General features: G+C 48.1%; 1 protein-coding gene across 4 annotated transcripts in view; it reads left to right on the top strand.

Annotated features, from left to right (window-relative positions):
* LOC145350763 (1-phosphatidylinositol 4,5-bisphosphate phosphodiesterase beta-4-like) overlaps positions 1-13,362 on the top strand; it is a 451,544-nt gene that overhangs the window by 205,549 nt on the left and 232,633 nt on the right. The gene's annotated exons all lie outside the window — the stretch shown is intronic.

Raw genomic sequence — 13,362 nt, 5'->3', positions numbered from 1 at the left:
ACTTGCACATCTTTGGACACTAAGGGGCAATTTAGCATGGCCAATCCACCCAACCTGCACGTCTTCGGACTGTGGGAGGAAACTGGAGCCCCTGGAGGAAACCCATGCAGACACAGGGAGAACATACAGACTCCGCACAGACAGTGACCCTAGACCAGAATCGAACCAAGGTCCCTGGTGCTGTGAAGCAGCAGTGCTAACCACTGTCCTTCCTTGCCGTGAATATTGAAGTGTGTTAACTTGCTGAAGATATGCTACAGAATTGTGAGCTTTTAGCGAGGTGTCAGGACATTGATGATCCTGATGCCCGGGTGTACGGAACCCGAGTGTATACCAGTTGCTGCTGAGTTGGCATCCTATGTGTCATCTTCATGCCATTATAGTACCTTGAGGAATGACGCCATGGGTGTAGATGTCGATGGCACAGTTGTTTGGGAGGAGTGCCCACAAGGTAAGTGGGCATACGTTACACTGATTGATTGTTTGATTGATTTATTATTGTCATATGTATTGGGATACAGTGAAAACTATTGTTTCTTGAGCGCAATGCAGACAAAAGCATACTAATCATAGAGTACAGAGGGGAGAAGGAAAGGAGAGGGTGCAGAATGTAGTGTTACAGTATAGCTGGAGTGTAGAGAAAGATCAACTTAATGCGAAGTAGGTCCATTCAAAAGTCTGATAGCAGCAGGGAAGAAGCTGTTTTTGAGTCGGTTGGTGCATGTCGTCAGACTTTTGTATCTTTTTCCCAGTGGAAGAAGGTGGAATAGAGAAGTGCGTGGGCACCTTTGATTGTACTGGCTGCTTTTCCAAGGCAATGGGAAGTGTAGATGGAGTCAATGGATGGGAGGCTGGTTTAGCGTGATGGACTGGGCTACGTTCACAAGCCTTTGTAGTTTCTTGAGGTCTTGGTCAGAGCAGGAGCCCATACCAAGCCGTGATACATCCGAAAGGATGCTTTATAATGCATCTGGAAAAATTGGTGAGAGTCGTAGAGGACGTGTTGAATTTCCTTCACCTCCTGGGGAACTAGAGGCAGTGTGGGCTGCCCCTGCCATTAGGCGCCCAGCCTCTTCGAGCTGCTGGGAGTGTGGGATTAGTTTGCGCACATGTTGTGGGGCATGGTATCCAGGGGGACACTCTCCTCCACTGCCTGATGCCCCCCGGGTCTGGATACACTGCCGCAGGAACAGCTCCTGCTGCCCTGATGGCGCGGGACGTTAGACCCGGGGGAAGGACATTGCTTGTCCAGTCGGACAGAGCGTGGAGTCGTGGATGGTGGAAGTCGGGCGTTCCAAAACTCTTGTCTGTTCCGAGTAGAGGGAAAGCCGAATGGAAGACCGGAAGAAGCTTCCAGAAGGTGGGATCGCGGGAGTGCTGGATAAATTTGACATTCTGCCGGGTGCCTCCCACTGTTCAAAGATGTGCAGGTTAGGTGGATTGGCCGTGCTAATTGACAACAGTGCCCTTACCCCCCTGTAACCCCATGTATTTACCCTAGCTAGTGCTCCTGACACTTAAGGGCAATTTAGCATGGCCAATCAATGGGACTGACTCTATTTTATGCAAAGGCTCATCTGCTTAGATAATTGCAAAGCGATTATGTAAACCCCAACTGCGGGGTGCAGATGCAAACATTCGGAGCAAAACTCCGAAGCTGGCGAATGTTGACAGGTCAAACGACCCCCAAATGAAATAATAGCAGCACGGACTCCCTTCCGCTGCACTGATGGTTTTAATCACCTGGATTGTGTTTGTTATTTAAACACAGCTTAGTTATTGCCACGAGGGGAGAATTGTGCTTTGGAAACAGACTGAGAGTGGGCTCCCCCTTAATCTAATCAACGTGTGCGACTGTGCATGCTGCAGATCCAATTATGGTGATTCATTCGCAAAACCTAAAAGCAGCTTGCAGAGGCTGATAAGCATCTAATTAATTTCAGAAAACTTATAATTGGAAATTCTTTTTCCGACTATAAATAATACGTGCCCTTGTGCAGATCACAAATACAGGGGGATGAAGTTCCAGCAAGCCAGACGCGGCTCCCGCCTATTGTGTGAAACCCGCTGTGGGAGTTGTTGCACTTGGCGGTTCTCGCTCATTCCAATCTCACACATTTCGCCGCTCCAGCACTCATTTATTTTTGCAAGAAAATGCCAGAGGAGGGACTATCTCACAAACGCACTTCCCAATGGTGCACTAACTCAAACCTTGCGATGTCAACTCAAATGCTACTGCTCCAACCATTTGTCTTGTTGCCTTATCAATCAGACGAGGCGGGTGTTGCCGTTGAGGTGGACGATTCTTGCCGATCCTTAACTGCCCTCGAGAGGTGGTGGCGTGTTGCCTCAAACACAACTGGACGGCTCACCGGGCTCATTTAAGACCCCAAACCACATTGGCCGCATTTGGCCAGACCGGGCGAGGGTGGCAGGTTGTATCAGACTGGCCACGATCTCATTGAATGGCAAGGGATGGTCAAGGAAGGGGAGGGGGCATGGGTGGGATGGTGTCCGGGCAAGTTAGGAAGGGGCAGTGCTGACTCTCTGAGTGCCCTTTAAGTGTGGCACCCGGACGTTTGACCCCCATGATGTAATGGCGGGGACGGTTGCCACCGCGAGAATCGGCAAAATCCTCGCATTTGTGAGTTGAACAGTCCCCGTGGGTGGATGTACCATTCCACAACGAGAATCATAAGATATAGGAGCAGAATTAGGCCACTTGGCCCATTGAGTCTACTCAACGGCTGGTACGTTTTTCAACTCCATTCTCCCGCCTCTTCCCCATGACCTTTGATCCCCTTACCAATCAAGAACCTATCTCTGTCTTAAATATGCTCAATGATCTGGCCTCCACAGCCTTCTGAATTCCACAGATTCACCACCTTCTGGCTGAAGAAATTCCTCCTCATCTCGGTTCTAAAGGGTTGTCCCTTTACTCTGAGGCAGTGCCCTTGGACCCTAGTCTGTCCTCCTAATGGAAACATCTTGCCCCACGTCCACTCTCTGCAAGCCTTTCGGTATTCTGTAAGTTGCACTGAGATCTCCACCCTCCCCTCTCCCTCCACCACTCCCCCATCCTTCTGAACTCCGCACAATCACTCCCCCCACCACCAACAAGCCCCCGCGTGTTCTTCTGAACTCCACACAACCACTCCCCCACCCCACCCGGCCTCCACCCATCCTTCTGAACTCCACACAATCACACCCGCAAGCCCCCGCACATCCTTCTGACCTCCACACAATCACTCCCACTTCTGTGCCCATCACCAAACTCCAGAAGGTAGTTTCTCTTCATGAGTGATGCAGGGTTGGGAGGATGTGCTGTTTACTCGTGGAGCGACACACTTAGAACTGTAATTGGAACATTGCGAAGGTGATGGTTGGGTTGGGGGAGGGGGTGGTGTGGGGGTGGAAATGCCAGCTTAGCGCTGGAGGGCGACTTGTCCTGAGTCCGGGGTTAGATTCTGATACTCATGACCATTGCACCTGAAACAAGTGAGGGCTCTCGATCCGAGTTGCTGAGAGTTATTTTTATGTCAATTAGCACTGTTATTGTTGACGCTTGAACTTGCTGCAGACAATACCCAGCACAGGTTGCAAAGTGTTTACTTAAAGAATGTTCCCTTTCTATCGTCTTAATGTGTCGCTACATTTTGAGGCATGTTGTCAATAGTTTATAGTGGATGTGGCAACCTCAGTGGCTGAAGTCCCATTACAGCTGTGTGAAATTGGAAGGCACATCTGGCGGTGTACTTTGCAATGGGATCTCTCTGGCACTCACATTTTATCTTGAGGATGCAGGGCAACAGCAGGAGGGGTCAGGACAGAACATGTCCACTGTGTCGTTACGGGCTTTAATCCTGGCATCATGTACCCCGTACTGAACTGAGGAGCAGTGTTTAACAAGGCTGTACTACACCACCGAGAGTGTCTCACAGTTTTACATCGTAGAATCATACAGTGCACAGGAGACCCTTCGGCCCATCAAGTCTGCACTGGCACCATCGTCCACCCTTGCATGTTGCAGGTGAGACAGCTGCTACCTGGAGCTTTTTTTAAATTTATTCATGGGACATGGGCATCACTGGCTGGGCCAGCATTTCATAGAATCCCTACGGTGCTGAAGGAGGCCATTCAGCCCATCAAGGCTGCACCGACCACAATCCCACCCAGGTCCTATTCCCTTAGAATCATAGAGGTTTAGAAACAGGTCCACCTTGCCCATGCCGCCCTTTTCTTTTAAGCCCCTAAGCTAGTCCCAATTGCCCACATTTGGACCATATCCCTTTATACCCATCTTACCCACGTAACTGTCTAAATGCTTTTTAAAAGACAAAATTGTACCTGCCTCTACTATTACCTCTGGCAGCTCGTTCCAGACACTCACCACCCTCTGTGTGGAAAAATTGCCCCTTTTGTATCTCTCCCCTCTCACCTTAAACTTATGCCCTTGACCCTACGTACTTACCCTGCTAGTCCCCCTGATACTGAGGGGCAATTTAAGCATGGCCAATCAACCCAACCCGCACATCTTTGGACTGTGGGAGGAAACCCATGCAGGCACAGGGAGAAGGTGCAAACTCCGCACAGACAGTGACCCGAGACTGGAATTGAACCCAGGTCCCTGGCGCTGTGAGGCAGCAGGGCTAACCAGTGTGCCACCCTGCCACTGCGCTGCCCTTTATTGCCAATCCTTAATTGCCTGAGTGGCTTGCTATTAAATGTCCCATTTCGCAGGACAGTTAAGAGTCGACCACATTGCTGTGTGGGGCAGGAATCACACGTAGGTCAGACCAGGTAAGGTTGGCAGATTTTGGGTGGGGTGGGGACACGGTGGCACAGTGGTTAGCACTGGTGCCTCACAGCGTCAGGGACTCACGTTCAGTTCCCCAGCTGGGTCACTGTCTGTGTGGAGTCTGCCCGTTCTCCCCGTGTTTCCTCCGGGTGCTCCGGTTTCCTCCCACAGTCTGAAAGACGTGCTGGTTGGATGCATTGGCCGTGCTCAGTTCTCCCTCAGTGTATCCGAGCAGGCACGGGAGTGCGGTGACTGGGGGATTTTCACAGTAACTTCATTGCAGTGTGAATGTAAGCCAACATGTGACTAATAAATAAATGTAGTGAACCAGGTGGGTTTTTATGACAATCGACAGTAGTTTCATGGTCATCATTAGACTTTTACTATCAGATTTTTATTGAATTCAAATTTCTGCTGTGGTGGGATTCGAACCCAGGTCCTCAGAGTAGCACCCTGGTTCTCTGGATTACTAGTTCAGCAATAATACCATTCTGCCATTGCATCTTCCTTTCTCTGCAGGGCTTACAGATCCCATGGTGTTCTTCTACTTGTCTCTAAAGGACCCAGTGCTATTTACATAAGAACATAACATAAGAAATAGGAGCAGGAGTAGGCCATCTAGCCCTTCGAGCCTGCCCCGCCATTCAATAAGATCATGGCTGATCTGTTGTGGCTCAGTTCCACTTTCCCACCCTCTCCCCATAACCCTTAATCCCCTCTCTTATCAAGAACCCATCAACCCGCTTCTTAAAAATATTTAGCGAGGCAGCCTCCACCACTTCAACGGGCAGAGAATTCCAGAGATTCACCATCCTTTGAGTGAAGAAGTTCCTCCTCAACTCCGTTCTAAACCGCCCCCCTTTTATCTTGAGGCTGTGCCCCCTAGTCCTACTGTCTTTTTTGAGCGGGAAGAGTCTCTCCACCTCTATCCTATCCATCCCATTCATCATCTTATAAGCTAGACCCGGAGACTTTCAGACCAATGTATCCCTTCTGAACGATCCCAAGTCTGTCACCCTTGGTAATAAATAGCTGTAGCACCACTATTTTTTCAGGGTAAAGTGGTGACTGACCTTGAACAGGATATCAGGGTGACAGTATAATAACAAAGAGTAAATTCCGAATCGCCACACTTCCAGCAGCGAGTTGCAATCGAACCTGTGAATCAAACCTTGCCTACATGTCGTGTTGTTTCTACAACCTTTATTCACTTTGAATGAGGCCTCCAGCTGGGAGCAGATACCTGTTTCTCTTTATATTACTTGTAAAGGTAGCCTGTGCATGGAGCAGGTTATCGACACAGCTGGTAGGACAAAGATATGTGGGTTAGATGGATTGGCCTTGCTAAATTGTCCTTGCGTGTCAGAGGGACTGGCTAGGGTAAATGCATGGAGTTATGGGGATAAGGTTGGGGTTGTGGTCGGTGCAGACTCGATGGGCGGGATGGCCTCCTTCTGCACTGTAGGGACTCTGTGACATAAGAAGACTCAAGCCTGGTAAAGACTGAAGTTCTTTACTAACCCTGACCCAAGGCAAGATCCAGTCTCTTCCTCCATCAAGATCAATGAAGTAACCCTCCCAAACATGGAACATTTCCCTCACCTGGGGAATTACCTCTCATGTAAAACTGACATTGAGATCCAACGTCATATCCAATCCATCAGCATTGGATGCCAAAGGACAGGAATCTTTGATGACTGTGACGTTTGTGCGGATTTCAAGATCCCCATGTCACCGACTCATCTATACAGCTCAGAAGCTTGGATTACGCACAGATGCCATCTCAAGGCCCTGGAGAGGTACCATCGACGCTATCTGGGATGGATTCTCCACATTAGCTGGGAGGACAGGCTTACTAACGTCAGCATCTTTGAAGGGGCCAAGAACATCAGCATGGAGGCCACGATCATCTGAAACCAACCAACCAACTCCCCACTGCCAAAGCAAATCTTCTTCACTCAGCTCAAGGAAAGCTCTGGAATGAGAGGAGGACAAAGGAAATACTTCAAACACGCTCATCTCAAGAAACGTAAAACAGGTGTCAATGCCTGGGAGACCTTTGCTCAAAAGAGATCTACTTGGAGTAACGTCCTGATTGAAGGGACACAATTCTTCCAGGGTGCCAACGGCAAGAGGAGGCCCAGAAAAGGAGACTGAGGAAGGATTACCAGCAATCTAGAGGACTAGGACCAAACCCACCACCCAGAAACAGCTGCCAAGTGTGTGGGCAGAGATGTGGCTCTGGGATCGGCACATCATCCACGCAAGGACTCACAGAAGCCATGATCGGTAACACGGAGTTTCTTAGGTGGACAATCACACCAGTGATGGCAAAGAAGAAAGAGAATAAGAAAGCTAAGTGTGTTTCAAGACGATAGGATCAACTTATCCAGGATTTTGCTTTTGCTGGAAGGTTTGCTATGCAATAGTGTTACCAGATCCTGTGAATCATTGATTGGGGTGGCAGTGGTTAGCACTGCTGCCTCACTTCGCTAGGGACCTGGGTTTGATTCCCAGCTTGGGTGACTGTGCGGAGTTTGCACATTCTCCCCGTGTCTGCGTGGGTTCTCACACGGGGATTTTCACAGTAACCTCATTGTGGTGCTAATAATGTGAGCTTACCCATGACTTTTACTTGTGCTCCAGTTTCCTCCCACAGTCCGAAAGACATTTTGGTTAAGGTGCATTGGCCGTGCTAAATTCTCCCTCGAATCATCTTGGGGAGGGTGGGTGTTGAAGGAACTTTACAGTTGCCGGCACTAAAATAAAACAAGACTTAACTCAACTTAAAAAGTTGACTTATTAGTCACAAATAGGCTTACATTAACATCCAATGAAGTTACTGTGAAAATCTGCTAGTCGCCACTAGCCTGTTGGGGTACACAGAGGGAGGATTTAGCACAACCTGTCCACCTAACCAGCACATCTTTCGGATTGTGGGAGGAAACTGGAGCACCCAGAGAGAATACGGGGAGAATTTGCAGTCACTCAAGCTGGGAATCGAACCCGGGTTCCCGGCGCTGTGAGCTAGCAATGCTAACCACTGTACCCGAACAGGCACCAGAGTGTGGCGACTAGGGGATTATCAGAGTAACTTCATTGCAGTGTTAACGTAAGCCTAATTGTGGCACTAATAAGTAAACTTAAACTCACTGTGAGCAAGCTGTGGGAAGTGTACAGTGGTAGATTTTGCCAGTGCCACAGTTAGAGTTCAGTGAGGGCACTCTGTACCAGGACATGAAGCTCCCTTACAGAAATTCCCTTCAATATGGTGCTTTAAAAAGATACGCCTACCACAACCAATTACTGCACTGACACTTGTTCACCCTGTTCCAAGCAATCACATCCACAGGAAAAGCTCAGCACTTGTGAGTGAAATGTACCAATGATGTGGCTCGCATCACGATCTGAGTTCTATTAGAATGCAGTGTGATGACAAAGGAAGAGAAATAACTATAATTAGAAATTCAATATCATAATTCAGTCTGTGCCTGCACTGAACATTATTAATAAAATGTCAAAAGTCATTTTGCCCGACTCGTGACAAAGGCTAACTTGTGGGAAAGGTGCCTTGAAAGTCCTTGAATCATCTTGGGGAGGGTGGGTGTTGAAGGAACTTTCCAGTTGTAAGAACTAAAATAAAACAAGACTTAACCCAACTTAAAAAGTTGATTTATTAGTCACAAGTAGGCTTAACTTAACATCGCAATGAAGTTACTGTGAAAATCCCCTAGTCGCCACTGGCCTGTTGGGGTACACAGAGGGAGAATTTAGCATGACCAGTCCACCTGACCAGCACATCTTTCGGACCGTGGGAGAAAACCGGAGCACTAGGGAGAACACGGGGAGAACGTGCAGTCACTGAAGCTGGGAATCGAACCCGGGTCCCTGGCGCTGTGAGGCAGCAATGCTAACCACTGTGAATCAAAGAGAAAGGTTTAATAAAGAAACGTCATTGCTCCAACACTTGAGGCCTCACCCTGGACCATTCCAAGCTCCCACAAACCTCAGCAGCTCCTTATTTATACTGGAGTTAGCTGACCTTTACAGCATGTTACCATTGATCACACTCTAACAGATCCAATGTTATCTTTGGTTATATTCTAACAGGAGTGGGGGGGGGGTGCGGAGCAATCCAAGTATTTGTTGAAATTGGGTGACCAACAATGATATCATTGATGAAGGGCATAGTAGTGAGGAAGGTGCAGAAGAAGCTGTTCTTGAGTCGGTTGGTACTTGTCCTCAGACTTTTGTATCTTTTCCCCTACGGAAGAAGGTGGAAGAGGGAATGTCGGAGTGCGTGGGGTCCTTAGTTATGCTGGCTGCATTTCCAAGGCAGCGGGAAGTGTACGCATTCAGATGTTTTATGCATTTCGGTAGCTATTGCTAGTGTTGTCAATAAAATGTCAGCACCCCCTGCTAGCCTCTTTCCTGGGATTCTGCACCAGGATAAGTTTCGTGAGGCACCTGTGTCTTTAGAGCTCCTTTTTGTCGCTGCTGATTATTTCGGGATTATTTCTTGTTGAAAAAGAGTTGAGACTGTTCTTGCAGATTTAATTGATTTGATGTGGTAAGTGAGCTCTCAGGCACAGCAGGCACTAAAGAAGGCAAATGGTATGTTGGCCTTCACAGCAAGAGGATTTGAGTTTAGGGATGGGGATGTTTTCCGGCAATTTCTTAGGGCCACACCTGGAGTTTTGTGTACAGTTCTGGTGTTCTTATTTGAGGAAGGATGTCCTTGCTGTAGAGAGAGCATAGCAAAGATTACCAGGCTCATCCCTGGGATGGCAGGTCTGTCACGAGAATAGTGTCAGTTAAGCTTATATCCTTTGGAATTTGGAAGAATGAGAGAGGATCTCGTAGAAACTTATAAAATTCCAAAAGGATTAGACAGGGTGGATTCAGAAAGAATGTTCCCGATGGTGGGGGATTCCAGAACCAGGGGGTCTTAGTTTGAGGATAAGGGGTAAACCTTTTAGGACTGAGGTGAGGAGAAATTTCTTCACCCAGAGGGTGGTGAATGTGTGGAATCCACTCTCACAGAAAGTAGTTGAGGCCAAAACATTGTGTGAGTATAAGAAATTAGATATAGCTCTAAAGGGATCAAGGGATACGAGGCAGGGGAGGAGGGGATCAAGATATTGAGTTTGATGATCTGCCAGGTTTGTAATGAAAGGCGGAGCAGGCTGGAACGGCTGAATGGCCTAGTCCTGCTTCTATGTAACACGTGGCAATGTGTCCGCCAAGTTTATGCCGATTGTACTGTGTGCAGTTTTGGGCGCCGCACCTGCGCAAGGATATTTTGGCCCTGGAGGGAGTGCAGAGGAGGTTTACTAGGCTGATACCGGAGTTGAGGGGATTGAGCTGTGAGGAGAGGCTGAATAAACTAGGCTTGTACTCGTTAGTGTTTAGAAGAATGAGGGGAGATCTCATTGAGACGTATAAGATGATGAATGGGATGGATAGGATAGAGGTGGAGAGACTCTTCCCGCTCAAAAAAGACAGTAGGACTAGGGGGCACAGCCTCAAGATAAAGGGGGGGCGGTTTAGAACGGAGTTGAGGAGGAACTTCTTCACTCAAAGGGTGGTGAATCTCTGGAATTCTCTGCCCGTTGAAGTGGTGGAGGCTGCCTCGCTCAATATTTTTAAGAAGCGGGTTGATGGGTTTTTGATAAGAGAGGGGATTAAGGGTTATGGGGAGAGGGCGGGAAAGTGGAACTGAGCCACGACAGATCAGCCATGATCTTATTGAATGGCGGGGCAGGCTCGAAGGGCTAGATGGCCTACTCCTGCTCCTATTTCTTATGTTCTTATGTTCTTATGTCCTGCTGTTGGAGCTCACATTGAGAAGTGTTGCTGGCACTCACCTTCTGTGCCGTTGATGCCTGCCAGACGCCATAGGCAGGATTATCAGGGGAGGGGCAGGGGGTTATACGGAGCACTCCTGCTTCTTACAGAGGCTATCTCTGTTCATTGACCAAGAGTTGGCCGCAGTGGAGGGAGGGGGGGAGGGGGGTGGTCCCGACTGTCGACTGAATTCCACTTGGTGCCACTTAATCTTAATCGCCCATTGCTGGGCTTCAATTGGTTGTATGTCACTGATGTGTAGCCGTCACCTCCTCTGCCAAGCCACCAACAGCAGCAGCGCCACCACCGCCCACCCCCCCAAATCCAGACTTTCCAACGTGACCACAAGGTCATTTAGACGCTTGGCTCCTGCTGTCCTGTCAACATAAGTCAAGGTGATCCAAATCGTCCTCTGGAATGTACATCACAAATGCAAATTTCAGTGTCCGTGCGAGAACACACAAGAACCAGGTTTGCATTTTGTGCTTGCCCGAGGCTTGTCTGTGCACCATTCGATCATGGCTGATAAGTTTCTCAACTCCGTTCTCCCGCCTCTTCCCCTTTGATCCCCTTACCAATCAAGAACCTAGCTATCTCTGATTTTGATTTGATTTGATTTCTTATTATCGCATGTATTAGTATACAGTGAAAAGCGTTATTTCTTGCCCACTATACAGACAAAGCATACTGTTCATAGAGAAGGAAAGGAGAGAGTGCAGGATGTAGTGTTACAGTCAAAGCTAGGATGTAGAGAAAGATCAACTTAATGCGAGTTAGGTCCATTCAAAAGTCTGATGGCAGCAGGGAAGAAGCTGTTCTTGAGTCAGTTGGTATGTGACCTCATACTGTCTTAAATACACTCAGTGACCCGGCCTCCACAGCCTCCCTCTGGCTGAAGAAATTCCTCCTCATCTCAGCTCTAAAGGATCATCCTTTACTCTGAGGCTGTGCCCTCAAGTCCTAATCTCGCCCACTGATGGAAACATCTTCTCCACGTCCACTCTATCCAGGCCTTTTCAGTATTCTGTAAGTTTTGATGAGATCCCCTCCCTCATCCTTCTAAACTCCACCGAGCACAGACCCAGGGTCCTCAAATGCTCCTCATACGTCAAACCTTCCATTCCCGGGATCATTCTCGTAAATCTCCTCTGGACCCTCTCCAGGGCCAGCACACCCTTGCTTAGATACAGGGCCCCTAATTGCTCGCAAGTGTTCGTTAAGATTTGCACTGGCATTGAGTTGATTGGCCACAAGTTTAAGTCAAAAAGTGTGCGATTAATAAATTAAAGATACAAAAGTCTGAGGTCACGCACTAACCGACTCAAGAACAGCTTCTTCCCTGCTGCCATCAGACTTTTGAATGGACCTACCTCGCATTAAGTTGATCTTTCTCTACACCCTATTTGTGACTGTAACACTACATTCTGCACCCTCTCCTTTTCCTTCTCTATGCTTTGTCTGTATAGCACGCATGAAACAATACTTTTCACTGTGTGTTAATACACGTGACAATAATAAATCAAATCAACTCAGTTGAAAAGTGATGGAAATGATGCAACATTCTGAAATTGTGGGCAGGGTTTTACAGGCTCGCTTGGCCCGAGATCTGAAAATGCCACCCGAGGTCATCGGACCTTCCCATTGTCCGCCCCTGGCCCGCTCCGATTCCCACGGCGGACAGGATGATAGAATTCCGGCGTTGATGTTTTGCCTGCCTGCACCGTCCTGGACACATCTGACCGTCCTGTAAATCTAACCCGAGATTGACGTGAAGAGCTCCTTCTGCCTGTGAAAGGGATTCTGCATGTCAGATGAAGTATGCGTGCGATTACATGGCATCTCCTTGTGGTTTTGCTCAAGCAAAACAAATGGGGAGCGCTGTTTACAGTCGAGGGCTGTGTTTAGCAAAATTTGAAGTGGTTAATGTTCGCTTAGCAGAGGCACTTAGCAAAGCCACAGTGCCAAGTCGCAGAGGGCGCGGGCCACGTGGGAAATGCCTTTGATTACATTCCCGACGTGATGCTTGTGTGAGCTTCCCTTTCCTCTGAAGGTGGGCCACAATCGGAGGATCGAGTTTGGATATCTCTGCGAGGCGATCATTTTGGTCAGATAATGAAGTCAAACTACCCAGTCCTGTGATCCTTGCTTTAATCACTTTTGGCACGCACTTCTGTATCACACAGGGACTGGTCATTAGGGGAAACATGTAAACACACACTTAGCTTTAAAACTCTGAAACACAGGCCTGTCTGTCCCTATCTTATCTCTTTGTTTTATTATAATTTTTCTGTGGTTACCCTATCTGAAGCTTCTTTGCATGTCCCTGTGTTTTGCAGATTACATGTCTTCATGCTGTCTATTCCATGCACTGTTACTGGGACCTTATCTGTATTTCTGGTGCTTTGCCAGATAGTATTTCTGAGTTTGAACATTGTCACACTGAGGGAATTCCTGAGCTTGCTGGGGTTATTAACGCCACAGGGGGAACACCATTTGATAGAAAAGTGGCTCCCCGCCGAGTGCGGTTGACATCCGAGGATGTTTCCTCTAGATCCCGAGTCATGGCAGTGTTTGACAATTGGCCGAATTCATTTCGTTATTCACCGCCATTTGTTGAAAATGTTTCAACCAAAAAAAATACTCAAAACGCGTTTTGATCTGCAAATCGAAAGAGTTTGGAACTATAAAACGTCAGTCCAAAGATGTGTAGGTTAAGG

Source organism: Carcharhinus amblyrhynchos, chromosome 12 (assembly GCF_965287045.1).
Source record: "Carcharhinus amblyrhynchos chromosome 12, sCarAmb.v2.hapA, whole genome shotgun sequence".
In the NCBI taxonomy this organism is placed as follows: domain Eukaryota; kingdom Metazoa; phylum Chordata; class Chondrichthyes; order Carcharhiniformes; family Carcharhinidae; genus Carcharhinus; species Carcharhinus amblyrhynchos.
Note: the sequence above shows the minus strand (reverse complement) of the source record. Positions and strands in the feature narration are given on the sequence as shown.